Here is a 15814-nt window from a genome sequence, read left to right as displayed (position 1 = left end):
TCAGGACAAGAGCTGATCAAGTCACTATTTCTCATAGTGTCCATTTCACTTCAACAGGTTTCCCCTTTGGTGGTCAGTTAGTTGTCGCTGATCAGGGAGAACATATGATATTTGTCCCTTTGGGACTGGCTTAATTCACTCAGCATAATGTTTTCCAGATTCCTCCATCTTGTTGCAAATGACTGGGTTTCATTGTTTTTGACTGCTGTATAGTATTCTATAGAGTACATGTCCCATAATTTCTTTATCCAGTCTACTGTTGATGGGCATTTGGGTTGGTTCCAGGTCTTAGCTATTGTGAATTGAGCTGCGATAAACATTAAGGGGCAGACAGCTTGTTTGTTTGCCAATTTAATTTCCTTTGGGTAAATTCCAAGGAGTGGGATGGCTGGGTTGAATGGTAGGGTTATATTCAGGTGTCTGAGGAATCTCCAGACTGACTTCCATAGTGCCTTAACCAGTTTGCATTCCCACCAACAGTGGGTTAGTGTCCCTTTTTTCCCACATCCTCTCCAGCATCTATTGTTGGTAGATTTCTGTATGTGAGCCATTCTAACCGGGGTGAGGTGAAACCTTATTGTGGTTTGATTTGCATTTCCCTGATTGCTAGTGATCTTGAACATTTTTTCATGTGTCTGTTGGCCCTATGGATTTCCTCTTTTGAAAAATGTCTATTGAGGTCCTTGGCCCATCTCTTAAGTGGGTTGTTTGTTTTGATGTTGTGGAGTTTCTTGATTTCTTTGTAGATTCTGGTTATCAACCCTTTACCTGTTGCATAGTTTGCAAATATTTTTTCCCATTTTGTCGGTTGCCTCTTCACTTTCCTAACCGTTTTTTTTTTTTTTTTTTTTTTTTGGACAGGTAGAGTGGACAGTGAGAGAGAGACACAGAGAAAGGTGTTCTTTTTGCTGTTGTTTCACCCTCCAATGGCCGCCACGGCCGGTGTACTGTGCTGATCCAATGGCAGGAGCCAGGTGCTTCTCCTGGTCTCCCATGGGGTACAGGGCCCAAGCACTTGGGCCATCCTCCACTGCACTCCCGGGCTACAGCAGAAAGTTGGCCTGGAAGAGGGGCTACCGGGACAGAATCCGGCACTCCAACTGGGACTGGAACCCGGTATGCCGGCGCTGCAAGGTAGAGGATTAGCCTATTGAGCCGTGGCGCCAGCCCCCTGTTTTTTTTTTTTTTTTTTTTGAAGTACAGAAACTTCTCAATTTGATGCAATCCCAAATGCTAATTTTGGCTTTGACTGCCTGTGCTTCCGGGGTCTTTTCCAAGAAGTCTTTGCCAGTACCTATATCTTGCAAGGTTTCTCCAATGCTAATAATTTGATGGTGTCGGGTCATAGATTTAAGTCTTTAATCCACGTTGAGTGAATTTTTGTGTAAGGTGAAAGGTAGGGGTCTTCATGATTCTGCACGTGGAAATCCAATTTTCCCAGCACCATTTATTGAATAGACTGTCCTTACTCCAGGGATTGGTTTTTGGATCCTTGATCAAATATGAGTTGGCTGTAGATGTTTGGATTGATTTCTGGTGTTTCTATTCTGTTCCATTGGTCTATCCGTCTGTTTCTGTACCAGTACCACACTGTTTTGATTACAACTGCCCTGTAGTATGTCCTGAAATCTGGTATTGTGATGCCTCCGGCTTTGATTTTGTTATGCAAGATTGCTTTAGCTACTCGAGGTCTCCTGTGTCTCCATATGAATTTCAGCATCTGGCCGGTGCCGCGGCTCAATAGGCTAATCTTCTGCCTTGCGGCGCCGGCACACCAGGTTCTAGTCCCGGTCGGGGCACCGGATTCTGTCCTGGTTGCCCCTCTTTCCAGGCCAGCTCTCTGCTGTGGCCCGGGAGTGCAGTGGACGATGGCCCAAGTGCTTGGGCCCTGTACCCCATGGGAGACCAGGAGAAGCACCTGGCTCCTGGCTTCGGATCAGCATGATGCACCGGCCGCAGCGCACCGGCCGTGGCGGCCATTGGAGGGTGAACCAACGTCAAAGGAAGACCTTTCTCTGTCTCTCTCTCTCTCACTGTCCACTCTGCCTGTCAAAAAATTTTTAAAAAATGAATTTCAGCATCATTTTTTCCAGATCTGAAAAGAAGGTCTTCGGTATCTTGATTGGTATTGCATTGAATCTGTAAATTGCTTTTGGGAGAATGGACATTTTGATGATATTGATTCTTCCAATCCATGAACATGGAAGATTTTTCCATTTTTTGGTATCCTCTTTTATTTCTTTCTTTAAGCTTTTGTAATTTTCATCGTAGAGATCTTTAACGTCCTTGGTTAAGTTTATTCCAAGGTATTTGATTGTTTTTGTAGCTATTGTGAATGGGATTGATCTTAGAAGTTCTTCCTCAGCCTGGCATTGCCTGTGTATACAAAGGCTGTTGATTTTTGTGCATTGATTTTATATCCTGCTACTTTTCCAAACTCTTCTATGAGTTCCAATAGTCTGTTATTTAAAGTTCTTTGGGTCCCCTAAATAAAGAATCATATCATCTGCAAAGAGGGATAGTTTGACTTCTTCCTTCTCAATTTGTATCCCTTTAATTTCTTTTTCTTGCCTAATAGCTCTGGCTAGAACTTCCAGAACTATATTGAATAGCAGTGGTGAGAGTGGGCATCCCTGTCTGGTACCAGATCTCAGTGGAAATGCTTCCAACTTTTCCCCATTCAATAGGATGTTGGCTGTGGGTTTTTCATAGATTGCTTGGATTGTATTGAGGAATGTTCCTTCCTAACCCAGTTTGCTTAGAGTTTTCATCATGAACGGGTGTTGTATTTTATCAAATGCTTTCTCTGCGTCTATTGAGATAATCGTATGGTTTTTCTTCTGCAGTCTGTTAATGTAGTGTATCACATTGATTGATTTGTGAACATTGAACCATCCCTGCATACCAGGCATACATCCCACTTGGTCTGGGTGGATGATCTTGCTGATGTGTTGTTGCATTCTATTGGCCAGAATTTTATTGAGGATTTTTGCCTCTATGTTCATCAGGGATATTGGTCTGTAATTCTCTTTCAATGCTGCATCTTTTTCCGGCTTAGGAATTAAGGTGATGCTGGCTTCATAGAAAGAATTTGGGAGGATTCCCTCTTTTTCGATTGTTCTGAATAGTTTGAGAAGAATTGGAGTTAGTTCTTCTTTAAATGTCTGGTAGAATTCAGCAGTGAATCCATCTGGTCCTGGGCTTTTCTTTGTTGGGAGGGCCTTTATTACTGTTTCAATTTCTGTCTCAGTTATGGGTCTGTTTAGGTTTTCTATGTCTTCCTGGTTCAATTTAGGTAGGTTGCATGTGTCCAGCAATCTATCCATTTCTGATAGATTTCCCTGTTTGCTGGCATACAAGTCCTTGTAGTAATTTCTGATGATTCTTTTTATTTCTGTGGTGTCTGTTACGTTTCCTTTTTCATCTCTGATTTTATTGATTTGGGTCTTTTCTTTTTTTAGTTAGTTGGGCCAATGGGGTGTCAATTTTGTTTATTTTTTCAAAAAAACCAGCTCCTTGTTTGGCTGATTTTTTTGTAATTTTTTTTTGATTCAATCCTGTTGATTTCTTCTCTGATTTTAATTATTTCTCTTCTCCTACTAGATTTGGGTCTGGTTTGCTGAAGATTTTCTAGATCCTTGAGATGAATTGAAAGCTCATCTATTTGGTGCCTTTCCAATTTCTTGATGTAGGCACCTATTGATATAAACTTTCCTCTTAACACTGCTTTTGCTGTATCTCATAAGTTTTGGTATGTTGTGCTGTTATCCTCATTTACTTCCAGAAAGTTTTTGATTTCTCTTTCAATTTCTTCTATGATCCACTGTTCATTCAGGAGCATGTTGTTCAATCTTCATGTGTTTGCATATACTCTAGGGATTCCTGAGTTGCTAATTTCCAACTTCATTCCTTTATGGTCTGAGAAGCTGCATGGTATGATTCTAATTCTTTTGAATTTGCTGAGACTTGCTTTATGGCCTAGTATGTGGTCAATCCTAGAGAAGGTTCCATGTACTGCTGAGAAGAATGTAAAGTCTTTAGATGTAGGATTGAAAGTTCTGTAGATATCTGTTAGATCCATTTGGGCTATAGTGTCATTTAAATCTACTGTCTCCTTGTTGATCTTCTGTCCTGTTGATCTGTCTATTTCTGAGAGTGGAGTATTGAAGTCTCCCAGTACTATTGTATTGGAGTCTAAGTCTCCCTTTAAGTCCCTTAACAAATCTTTTAAATAAACCGGTGCCCTGTAATTAGGTGCATATACATTGATAATTGTTATATCTTCCTGTTGAATTGATCCCTTAATCATTATATAGTGCCCCTCTTTGTCTCTCCTAACAGTTTTTGTGGTAAAGTTTATGTTGTCTTATATCAAGATGGCAACGCCCGCTCTTTTTTCATTTCTGTTGGCATGGTATATCTTTTCCAGCCTTTCACTTTCAGTCTGTATGTATCTTTGTTGGAAAGATGTGTTTCTTGTAAGCAGCAAATAGATGGGTTTTGTTCCTTAAGCCAAGCAGCCAATCTGTGTCTTTTAACTGGACAGTTCAGGCCATTAACGTTCAATGTGACTATTGATAAGTAGTGACTTTGCCCTGCCATTTGCCAAAGATATTTTCTAATATATGTTTTGAACTTCCTGTGATCTTTTGCTGTGAGGGTTCCTTCCTTTACCTTCTTTCATATTGATGACCGTGTTTCTGTGTTTCTGTGTGTAACACATCTTTAAGCATCTTTTGCAGGGCTGGACAAGTGGCAACAAATTCTTTCAATTTCTGTTTGCTGTGAAAGGTCTTTATTTCACCTTCATTCACAAATGAGAGCTTTGCAGGATATAATATTCTGGGCTGGCAGTTGTTCTCTCTTAGTACCTGGGCTATGTCTCGCCATTCCCTCCTAGCTTGTAGGGTTTCTGATGAGAAGTCAGCTGTGAGTCTAATTGGAGATCCTCTGAGAGTAATCTGACATTTCTCTCTTGCACATTTTAGGATCTTTTCTTTATGTTTCACTGTGGTGAGTTTAATTACAACGTGTCGTGGTGAGGATCTCTTTTGGTCATGTTTATTAGGGGTTCTGTGAGCTTCCTGTACTGGGATTTCTCTGTCCTTCTCCAAACCTGGGAAATTTTCTGCTAGTATCTCACTAAAAAGGCCTTCTAACCCTTTCTCCCTCTCCATGCCTTCAGGAACTCCTAGTACCCGAATGTTGGGTTTTTTAATAGTATCCTGTAGATTCCCAACAATATTTTTTAGATTTCTAATTTCCTCTTCTTTTCTTTGGTTTGACTGTATCCTTTCCTGTTCTCTGTCTTCTAAGTACGATATCTCTCTTCTGCTTCACCCATTCTGTTTTTAAGGCTCTCTAATGTGTTTCTCATTTGATCTATTGAATTCTTCACTTCATTATGATTTCTCATCACTATCACAGTTTCATGTTCTACTAGTTGTTTCATTTCATTTTGATTCCTCCTTAATATTTCATTTTCGCAAGAGAGATTTTCTATCTTGTCCATTAAGGATTTCTGTAGTTCAAGAATTTGTTTTTGAGAACTTCTTAATGTTCTTATCAATTTTTTGAGATCCACTTCTTGCATTTCTTCTATCTCATCATCGTCATAATCTTGAATTGGGGTGTCTTTTTCATTTGGGGGCATCATAGTGTCTTCCTTGTTCTTGTTACCTCAGTTTTTGCGTTTGTTGTTTGGCATTGTGGAGATATTCTTTGATTTCTTCGCTGTAGTGTTTTTTCTTGTTATACTATGACCCTAGATTAAGTGGACTGTTTGCTTTTGATGGTTCCTTAGAGGCTGTGATGGGTGTGGCCAGAGAGCTCTGTTTGGTTCTTCAGGGTTAAGGGTGTGCCAAAGGTGACTCACCCAGATTGTTCTCTTGTTCGCTCTCTCGCTCGCTCTCTCGCTCGCTCTCTCGCTCTCTCGCTCGCTCTCTCGCTCTCTCTCTCGCTCTCTCTCTCGCTCTCTCGCTCTCTTTTTTTTTTTTTTTTTGACTCAGTTGGGAAGTAATTCCACACAGCTGAGTGGAATTGAGGGTAGTTGATGTATGATATCTGGCCCCTGTGGGTATTAGTCTGCTCTACCCCTGGGACCACAGAAAGAGTTTATGCAGCCCTCAGTGTGGTCTCAAATTTCTCTGCAGTCTCTCACCGGGTTGCCAAGGTTACCGAGTTTGTGTACTCAGTGAGTTCTCTCGCTCCCCCTCAGATTTTCACAGTCTCAGTTCGTTAGCTCCACACTTTCACTAGGTCCTAACCTGTTATTTCTCCCCACCAGAGTCAGGTTTTTCTGCTTGGCTAATGGCGGGCGCCACTTTACATATGTAAAATGGAGCCTGCTCTTTGTCTTGCTCGACTTTGTAAGGTGAGTGGAGAGAGAGGCTAATGTCCGTGCTGGTTCCCCTTATTTATTCGTTTTTTCTCTCCTCCAGTCAGGCTGGTGAACTTTCCCCAGTGGGGCTTCAGGCCTCGTTCCCTCTAGGCTCTTTCTGCCTTTCCCCGCCAATGTCTCGGATTACCGAGGTTTTTGTCTCACATCCTCTTCCAGCGCTGGCGCACAGACTCTGCGGCTCGGCTCCCGCGGCTCGGCTCCCGCGGCTCAGCTTCCACGCAGTGGCGATCTTGTTCTCCCCATAGGTCCTCCGTGTCACATCCACTAGATCCGGAAGAGTTTCCTCTGCAATTTTTTGTTTGAGCTTTTTTCTGAGGCTACAGTAACTCCACTTTTATTGAACTATCTTTTTCCGGACTATTGGTGCGCGCCCTCACTATTCCGCCATCTTGGCTCTGCCCCCCTTTCTTCTTCTTCTTTTTTTTTTTTAGAAAACTTTTATTTAATGAATACAAGTTTCACAGATGCAGCTTTAGAAATGTAATGGTTCTTCCCCCCATACAGGACCACCCACCCCAATCCCATCCCAGCTCCTACTCTCTCTCCCATCCCATTCTTAATTAAGATTCATTTTTTAGTAACTTTATATACAGAAAACCAACTCTATACTAACTAAAGATTTCCACAGTTTGCACACATACACACACGCAAAGTATAAAGTACTGTTTGAAGACTAGTTTCACTGTTAATTCTCATAGTACAACTCGTTAAGGACAGAGGCCCTACATGGGCAGCATGTGTACAGTGACTCCTGTTGTTAACAGTTGACATTCTTATTTATGACGTCAGTGATCTCCGAGGCTCTTGTCATGAGCTGCCAAGAAGCCTTTTGAGTCCCTCTTTTATTCCCACTCTTATTTTTTACTGAGATCTATTTTCAATTGGATTTAAACACCTATGAATAATTCTGTGTTAAAGAATTCAACCAATGGTATTAAGTAGAAAAAGAAAATAGTAAAAAAAAAAATAAGATAAACTGTTCCTCAACATTCAAGACAAGGGCTATTCAAATCATTGCTTCTCGTAGTGTCAATTTCACTTCTACAAATTTCCTCTTAGGTGCTCTGTTACTTGTCACAGATCAAGGAGGACATATGATATTTGTCCCTTTGAGACTGGCTCATTGCACTAAGTATGATGTTTTCCAGATTCATCCATTTTGTTGCAAATGGACAGGTTTTTTTTTTTTTTACCACTGTGTAGTATTCCATAGAGAACATACCCTAAAATTTATTTATTCAGTCTTCCATTGATGGGCATTTAGGTTGATTCCATGTCTTTGCTATTGTGAACTGAGCTGCAATAAACATTGAGGTGCAGTGTTGCTGTGGATTTGTTCTGAGAGGAGGAGCCTTGTCGGGGCAAGAGGCAGGGAGTCACCACACAGACCCCGGGAGTCAGGTGAAAGCAGGCCAGAGGCAAGCAGCCCACAGACTCGTTTATTTCAGTTGGTACAGCAGCTTAAATAGCCAGGGCAGTCAATCTGGTCAAGGGGCGGTCTATGTCCTAACCAATCACAGCCTATTGCCAGGCAGTTTCTGAAGCCATCCAATCACAGCCTATTGCCAGGCAGGCTCCATTGCCATTTGGTTTCCGAAGCCATCCAATCACAGCCTGTTGCCAGGCAGGCTCTGTTTTCATGTGGTTTCTAAACCATTCCTGAGTAACTGACACTCACTTGCCAGCGGCCATCTTGGCATGGCATTCTCATTCCACCAAAGTGCAAATAGCTCTCTTATTTGCCAATTTAATTTCCCTTGGGTGAATTCCCAGGAGGGGAATGGCTGGGTCATGTGGTAGGTCTATATTCAGATTTCTGAGCTATCACCAAACTGTCTTCCATAGTGATTTTACCAATTTGCATTCCCACCAACAGTGGATTAGTGTACTTTTCCCCCACATTCTCGCCGGCATTTGTTGTTTGTTGATTTCTATATGAAAGCCATTCTAACTGGGGTGAAGTAAAATCTCATTGTGGTTTTGATTTATGTTTCCCTGATGGCTAGTGATCCTGAACATTTTTTATGTGTCTGTTGGCCATTGGATTTCCTCTTCGAAAAATGTCTATTTAAGTTCTTGGCCCATCTCGTAACTGGGTTCTTTGTTTTGTTGTTGTGGAGTTTCTTGATTTCTTTATATATTCTGAATATTAATCTTTTATCAGTTGCATAGTTTGCAAATAATTTCTTCCATTCTGGAATGCCTCTTCACTTTGCCGAGTGCTTCTTTTGCAGTGCAGAAGTTTCTCAATTTGATGTAATCCCCATTGGTTAATTTTGGCTTTGGCTGCCTGAGCCTCTGGGGTCTTTTCCAAGAAGTCTTTTCCTGTGCCAATGTCTTACAGAGTTTCTGCAGTGCTCTCTAATAATTTCATGGTGTCAGGTCATAGATGTATATCTTTAATCCCTGTTGAATGGATTTTTGTGTAAGGTGTAAGGTAGGGGGTTTCTTGCTTCATATGTCTGCATGTGGAAATCCAGTTTTCCCAGCACCATTTGTTAAAGAGATTGTCCTTGCTCCAGGGATTGGTTTTAGCTCCTTGATCAAATACAAGTCAGTTGTAGATGTTTGGGTTGGTTTCTGGTGTTTGTATTCTGTTCCAGTGGTCTATCCATCTGTTTGTGTACCAGTACCATGCTGTTTTGATTATAACTGCCCTGTAGTATGCGTTTAAATCTGGTATTGTGATGCCTCTGACTTTTTGTTATCTAAGATTGTTTTAGCTATTCGAGGTCTTTTCTATGCCTCCACATGAATTTCAGCATCATTTGTTCTAGATCTGAAAAGAATGTCTTTGGTATTTGATTGGTATTGCATTGAATCTGTAAATTGCTTTCGGAAGAATGTTCATTTTGATTATATTGATACTACCAATCCATGAATATGGAAGATTTTCCCATTTTTTGTATCTTCTATTTTTTTTCTTTAATGTTTTATAATTTTCACTGTAGAGATCTTTGACATCCTTTGTTAAATTTATTCCAAGGTATTTGATTTTTTTGGTAGCTATTGAGAATGGGATTGATTGTATGTGTATACAAAGGCTATTGATTTTTCTGTATTGACTGTATATCCTGCCACTTTACCAAAATCTTCTATGAGTTCCAGTAGTCTCTTAGTGGAGTTTTTTGGATCCCCTATATATAGCATCATGCCATCTGCAAATAGGGATGGTTTGACTTCATCTTTACCAATTTGAATCCCTTTGGTTTCTTTTTCTTGCCTAATAGTTCTGGCTAAAACTTCTAGGATTATATTGAATAGCAATGCTGAGAGTGGGCATCCGTGTCTGATACCAGATCTCAGTGAGAATGCTTCCAAATTTTCCCCATTCAGTTGATGCAGGCCATGGGTTTGACATAGATTGCCTTGGTTGTGTTGAGGAATGTTCCTTCCATACCCAATTAGCTTAGAGTTTTTATCATGAAAGGGTGTTGTATTTTGTCAAATGATATTGAGATAATCATATGGTTTTTCTTCAGCAGTTTGTTAATCATATTGATTGATTTGCAAATGTTGAATCATCCCAGCATACCAGGGATAAATCCCATTTGGTCTGGGTGGATGATCTTTTTGATGTGCTGTTGGATTCGATTGGCTAGAGTTTTGTTGAGGATTTTTGAGTCTATGTTCATCAGGGAAATTGGTCCATAATTCTCTTTGACTTCATCTTTACCAATTTGAATCCCTTTGGTTTCTTTTTCTTGCCTAATAGTTCTGGCTAAAACTTCTAGGATTATATTGAATAGCAATGGTGTGATGCATGATACAATGCATGGTATGATTTGTTTTTTTTTTTTTTTTAATTTGCAGAGACTTGCTTCATGGCCTAGCATGTGGTCAATCCTAAAGTCCCACGTACTGGTGAGAAGAATGTGTATTCTGCAACTGTAGTATGAAAAGTTCTTTAGATATCTGTTAGGTCCATTTGGTCTATAGTGTCAATTAAATCTGCTGTTTCCTTGTTGATTTTATTTGGTTGATCTGTCCATTGCTGAAAGTGCAGTATTGAAGTACCCCAATACTTTTGTATTGGAGTCTAAGTCTCCCTTGAGATACTTAACATTTCTGTTAAATAGCCAGGTTCCCTGTGATTAGGTGCATACGCCTTTATATAGTCATATCTTCCTGTTGAATTGATCCCTTAATCATCACATAGTGCGCTTCTTTGTCTCTTTTCACAGTTTCTGTTTTAAAGTCTGGTCTGATATTAGGATGGCTACACCAGCTCTTTCTTAGTTTCTGTTAGCCTGGAATATCTTTTTCCATCCTTTCACTGTCAGTCTGAATGCATTTTTGTTGGTGAGATATGTTTCTTGTAGGCAGAAAATACAAGGGTTTTGTTTTTTAATCCATTCAGCCAGTCTGTGTCTTTTAACTGGGGAGTTGAGGCCATTTGTATTCAAGGTGACTATTGATAATTACTGACTTTTCCCTTCCATTTTTCTGTAAATATTCCTGTGTTTTACTTTGGATTTCCTTTGTACCTTTACTGGGAGACTTCCTCTTTTTACCTTCTTCCATTGTGATGACCATATTTCTGTGTTTCTGTGTATAGTACATCCTTAAGCATCTCTTCAGGGCTGGATGGGTGGTGACAAGTTCTTTCAGTTTCTGTTTGTCATGAGAGGTCTTTATTTCACCTTTGTTCATTAATGAGAGATTTGCAAGGTTTAGTATTCTGGGTTTTAAAGGAAAGCCACCACAAAACACACCAAACACCAGAGTAAAGGAAAATGTTTATTGTGAGGTGGAGGAAACCCGACAGGCTGTTCCCCGTGCACAGAGAGAACAGTAGCCTGTACCGGGAAAATAGGTCTTATATAGCTTTGCAGAGGTAAGGAAGTGGGAGCAGCAAATGCCGTTAGGGTTGGGGTAGAACTGACATTTGTGATTGGGCTATTTAGTCACCTGACTTCTAGTAAGCCAGGCTGGGCTTAGGAAGATGGCACCATTTTACTAACAGGGTTGACGGTTTTTTTTCCTCTTAAAACATGGACTATGTTCACCATTCTGTCCTAGCCTGTAGGGTTTCTGATGAGAAGTCTGCTGTCAGTCTAACTGGAAATCCTCTAAAAGTTATCAGGGATTTCTCTTGTGCACATTTTAGAATCGTTTGTTTATGTCTTACTGTGTAGTTTGATTACAATGTGTTATGGTGAAGATCTTTTCTGGTCACGTCTATTAGGAGTTCCGTGTGCTTCCTGTGTATGGATGTCCCTTTCTTTCTCCAAACTGGGGAAATTTTCTGTTATTATTTCACTAAAAAGGCCTTCTATTCCTTTCTCTATGTCCATGCCTTCAGGAACTCCTTGTACCCATCTGTTTGGTCATTTCATAGTATACTGTAGATTCCCAACAGTATTTTAGTTTTCTAATTTATTCTGCTTGCGTTTGGTCTGACTGTATAATTTCCTGTGCTTGTCTTGTAAGTTGGATATTCTTTCTTCTATTAACCAGTTCTTTTGTTAAGACTCTCCACTGTATTTTTCATTTGTTCTATTGTATTCTTCATTTGTAAGATTTCATTTTTATTTTTCTTTAAGGTCTCAATTTCATGTGAGAAATTTTCTTTCAGGTCATGTATGGATTGCATTAATTTTACTTTTGCTTCTGATGCTTCTAAGTAATCCTATGATCAGTTTTTTGAATTCCATTTCAGGCAATTCTTCAGTCTCATCATCTTCACAATCTGTTACTGAGGTGTTGTGTTCTTTTGGAGGTATCATGATGTCTGTCTTGTCATTTGGCATTTGTGTGGATACTTCTTGGTTTCTTCTTTGATTTTTCGCTGTGGCAGCTTTTATCCTTGGAATATGTCTGATTGGATTAGGCTGTGTCTACTTTCAGGCAATAACTACAGGCATGTGGTGAGAGTGACCAGGGAGCTCTGTTCAGTGCTCCAAGGTGAAGGGTGTGCCTGAGGTGACACACCTAGGTTTGGTGTGGTAAACCTCTTTGTTTTTTTTAATCAAAGGGAAATTTTCTTCTTGTCTGTTGGCATAGACTCGGCTGAGCTCCTCTCCTCTATGGAGATCAGTGCCTGGACAGGGGCCTCAGTGAGTATATTATCTGTCCACTCTGTCACAAGGACCACACAAAGTATTTGTGCAGTCCTCACTGAGAATAAGCTCCGGTTCCACAGCAATGTCTCTCGCCAGGTAACCAGGGAGCCCTGATCATGTGGAGCCTCCCACAATGTCTGCCCAAAGTCCCAGCCACACCCTGAGCCCTCCAACATAGCCTCAGTGTTTTCAGAGTCCCTGCACACAAGCCTCCCACAGTCACGAGCACCCAGCCCCCTGTCTGTCCTTCCCACCAGACTCAGTCTCCACTTGGCTGGTCACTTGGCACGGACACTTAGCTGGTGCACCTGTTACATATGTCCAAAATGTCACCTGCTCTGTCAGCTTTCACAGGACTCAGGATGATTGGGAAGAGAGAAAACGTGCCCCTCTGTTTTTTCTCCTCCAGTTTGTTGGGTACATTATCCCCCACAGGGCTCCAAGCCAGATTCCCTCTAGGCTCTTCCTGCAGCTCTTTCTTTTCTTTCCTTTTCTTTTTCTTCTCTTCTCTTCTCTTCTTTTCCTTCCTTCCTTCCTTCCTTCCTTCCTTCCTTCCTTCCTTCCTTCCTTCCTTCCTTCCTTCCTTCTCTCTCTCTCTCTCTCTCTCTCTCTCTCTTTCTCTTTCTCTTTCTCTCTCTCTTTCTCTCTTTCTTTCTCTCTTTCTCTCTTCTTAATGATTTGTTTTATTTATTTGAAAGTTACAGGGGGAAGAGGTCCTCCATCCGCTGGTTCACTCACCAGATGGCTGAAACTGCCAGAGCTTCCTGCAGCTTTTTCACCAGTGGCTTAGGCTACTGCAGTCTGCTCTCAGCTTGCTCTCCAGTGCTGCTGCAGATGCTTTCCACTGGTGGGGTCCTGAGTCGTGCATGTCTTCACCCTCCACATAGGTCTGCTGTGTCCCTCCAATTTATGTAGAATTCCTCTCCTGTTTTCTCTGTTCCCTGCTGACACTGCACTCTTTCCACTTGTTTTAATCTATCTTCTAGACTTGAGCAGCAAGCTCCCTCCCTACTCTGCCATCTTAATCTACTCTGGGTTTTGTTTTTTAATCTATTCAACTAGTCTGTATCTTCTGACTGGAGAGTTGAGGCCATTTACATTCAAAGTGATTATTGATAAGTAAGGACTTGGCCCTGCCATTTTCTCACGAATGTCCCTGTTGTTTACTTTGGCTTTCTATTGTACTTTTACTGGGAGATTTTCTGCCTTCACCTTCTTTCATAGTGATGAACATGTTTCTGTGTGTAGCACATGCGTAAGCATCTTTTGTAAGGTGCGTGTGGTAATGTGTGGTGACAAGTTTTTTCAAGTTCTGTTTGTTACGGAAGGTCTTTATTTCACTTTCATTCATAAATGAGAGCTTTGCAGGATACCGTATTCTGGGTTGACAGGTTTTTTTCTCTTAAGACTTGAATATATCTCACCAGTCTGTCCTAGCCTGTAGGGTTTCTGATGAGAAGTCAGCTGTGAGTCTAATTGGAGATCCTCTGAAAGTAATGTGACATTTCTGCAGTCTACATTCTAGAATCTTTCCTTTTATGTTTTACTGTGGAGAGTCTGACTACAGTGTGTTGTGGTGAAGATCTCTTCTGGTCATATCTATTAGGAGTTCTGTGTGATTCCTATAGTTGGATGTCTCTTTCTTTTTCCAAATTAACTAAGTTTTATGTAATTATTTCACTAAAAAGGCCTTCTAATCCACTCTATTTTTCCATGCCTTTGGGAATTCCTAAGACCAGTATGTTGGGTCATTTGATAGTATCCCATAATCTCTGACACCATTTTTTAGTTTTCTAATTTCTTCTTCCCTTTTTTTTTCTGACTGTAAAATTTTCTAGAGATTTGTCTTCTAACTCTGATATTCTTTGTTCTGCCTCACTTAGTGTGTTGTTAAGGTTTTCCACCACTTTTTTTTTTTTGCTGTTGTTCTGTTGAATTCTTTCTTTCCAGTATTTCATTTTGATTTCTCTTTAAGATCTTAATTTGTGAGAAAATTTTTCATTCATGTCATACATGAATTTCTTTTTTTAAGATTTTTTTTGAAAGGCAGAGTTACAGAGAGGCAGAAGCAGAAAGAGAGAGAGGTCTTCCATCCCCCAGTTCACTCCCCAGATGGCTGCAAAGGCTGCCACTGAGCCAAACGGATTTCTTTAGCTCATGAATTTTCTTCTGGTTACTTCTAAGTAATCCCACAATTTTTTAATTCCATTTCTGGCATCAATCTCTTCATCTTCACATTCTAGTACTGAATGTTGTGTTCCTTTGGGGGCCTCATGTTGTCTTCCTTACTCTTGTTTGCATTTATTATTAAGCATTTATGGTGATACTTGGTGGGTTTTTTTCCTCGTGATGGCTTTTATCTTTGGACTATGCCTCTGTGGCCTAGTGGAGTGTCTGCTCTTTCGGTGAATATCTAGAATCATGTGTTGAGTGTGGTCAGGGAGCTTTGCTTAGTGTTCCAGGCTGAAGGGAGTGTCCACACTGACACCCAAGTTGGGTGTGGTAAATCTCCTTTTTTTTTTTTCTTATCAGAGGGGAGGTTTATTCTGCTCTGTTGGCAATTCTCATGCTCACTTCCTTTCCTCTCCACTTTTTCTTAAACTATCCTCTTCTAGACTAGAGCAGTAAGCTCCCCTCCTATGTCACCATCTTGAAAAACTCCTCCTGAAGGATTTTATGGTTGGAGGATACCTACAACATTCATGTGGCATTCCCCAGTAGACTTTTATATATGAATCTGGCATTTGAACAAGAGGTCAGAACTAGAGTTGTGAACATACAACTGTAGATGGTATTTAAACTTAGACAACTAGATGAGATCACCCTAGGAGAGAGTATCAATTAAGAAGTGAAGAATTCCAAGGACCTCTTCTTTGATAAGTAGAAACTGATAGGGCAACAAGATTGAAAAGGACAAGCCAGTGAGGTAGAGGTAGGAGGAAAATGAGGAGAAAATGGAAGTATGTAAGCTGAATATTTAAGTAGATCAAGAAGGAATGATCACCTACATGGAGTGCTATTAAGAATCTGAGAGAGGATAGCATGGGGGGCGGTTTGGTGTTGTGGTACAGTAAAGTAAGCTACTGCTTAGGATGCTCATATCCCATTTCAGAGTGCCTGGTTTGAGTCCTGGCTACTCCAGGCATCTGATCGAGCTTTCTACTAATGCACTTTGAAAGCCTCAGATTATGGTCCAAATACTTGGATTCTTGTTACCGCATGCAGACCCTGATGGAGTTTCTGACTCCTAGCTACAGCCAGGGCCAGCCTTAGATATTATGGGCATTTGAAGACTGAGCTAGCAGATGGAAGATATTCTTCCATATAGTTTTCCTTGTCTCTCTCTCTC

General features: G+C 40.7%; 1 long non-coding RNA gene across 1 annotated transcript in view; it reads left to right on the top strand.

Annotated features, from left to right (window-relative positions):
* Window positions 1-15814, top strand: part of LOC103345348 (uncharacterized) — a 43763-nt gene that overhangs the window by 10897 nt on the left and 17052 nt on the right. The window lies entirely within an intron of this gene.

The sequence above is a fragment of the Oryctolagus cuniculus genome, chromosome 3 (assembly GCF_964237555.1).
Source record: "Oryctolagus cuniculus chromosome 3, mOryCun1.1, whole genome shotgun sequence".
NCBI classification, from domain to species: domain Eukaryota; kingdom Metazoa; phylum Chordata; class Mammalia; order Lagomorpha; family Leporidae; genus Oryctolagus; species Oryctolagus cuniculus.
The sequence above is the reverse complement of the archived record's forward strand: the minus strand, read 5'-3'. Positions and strand labels throughout refer to the sequence as shown.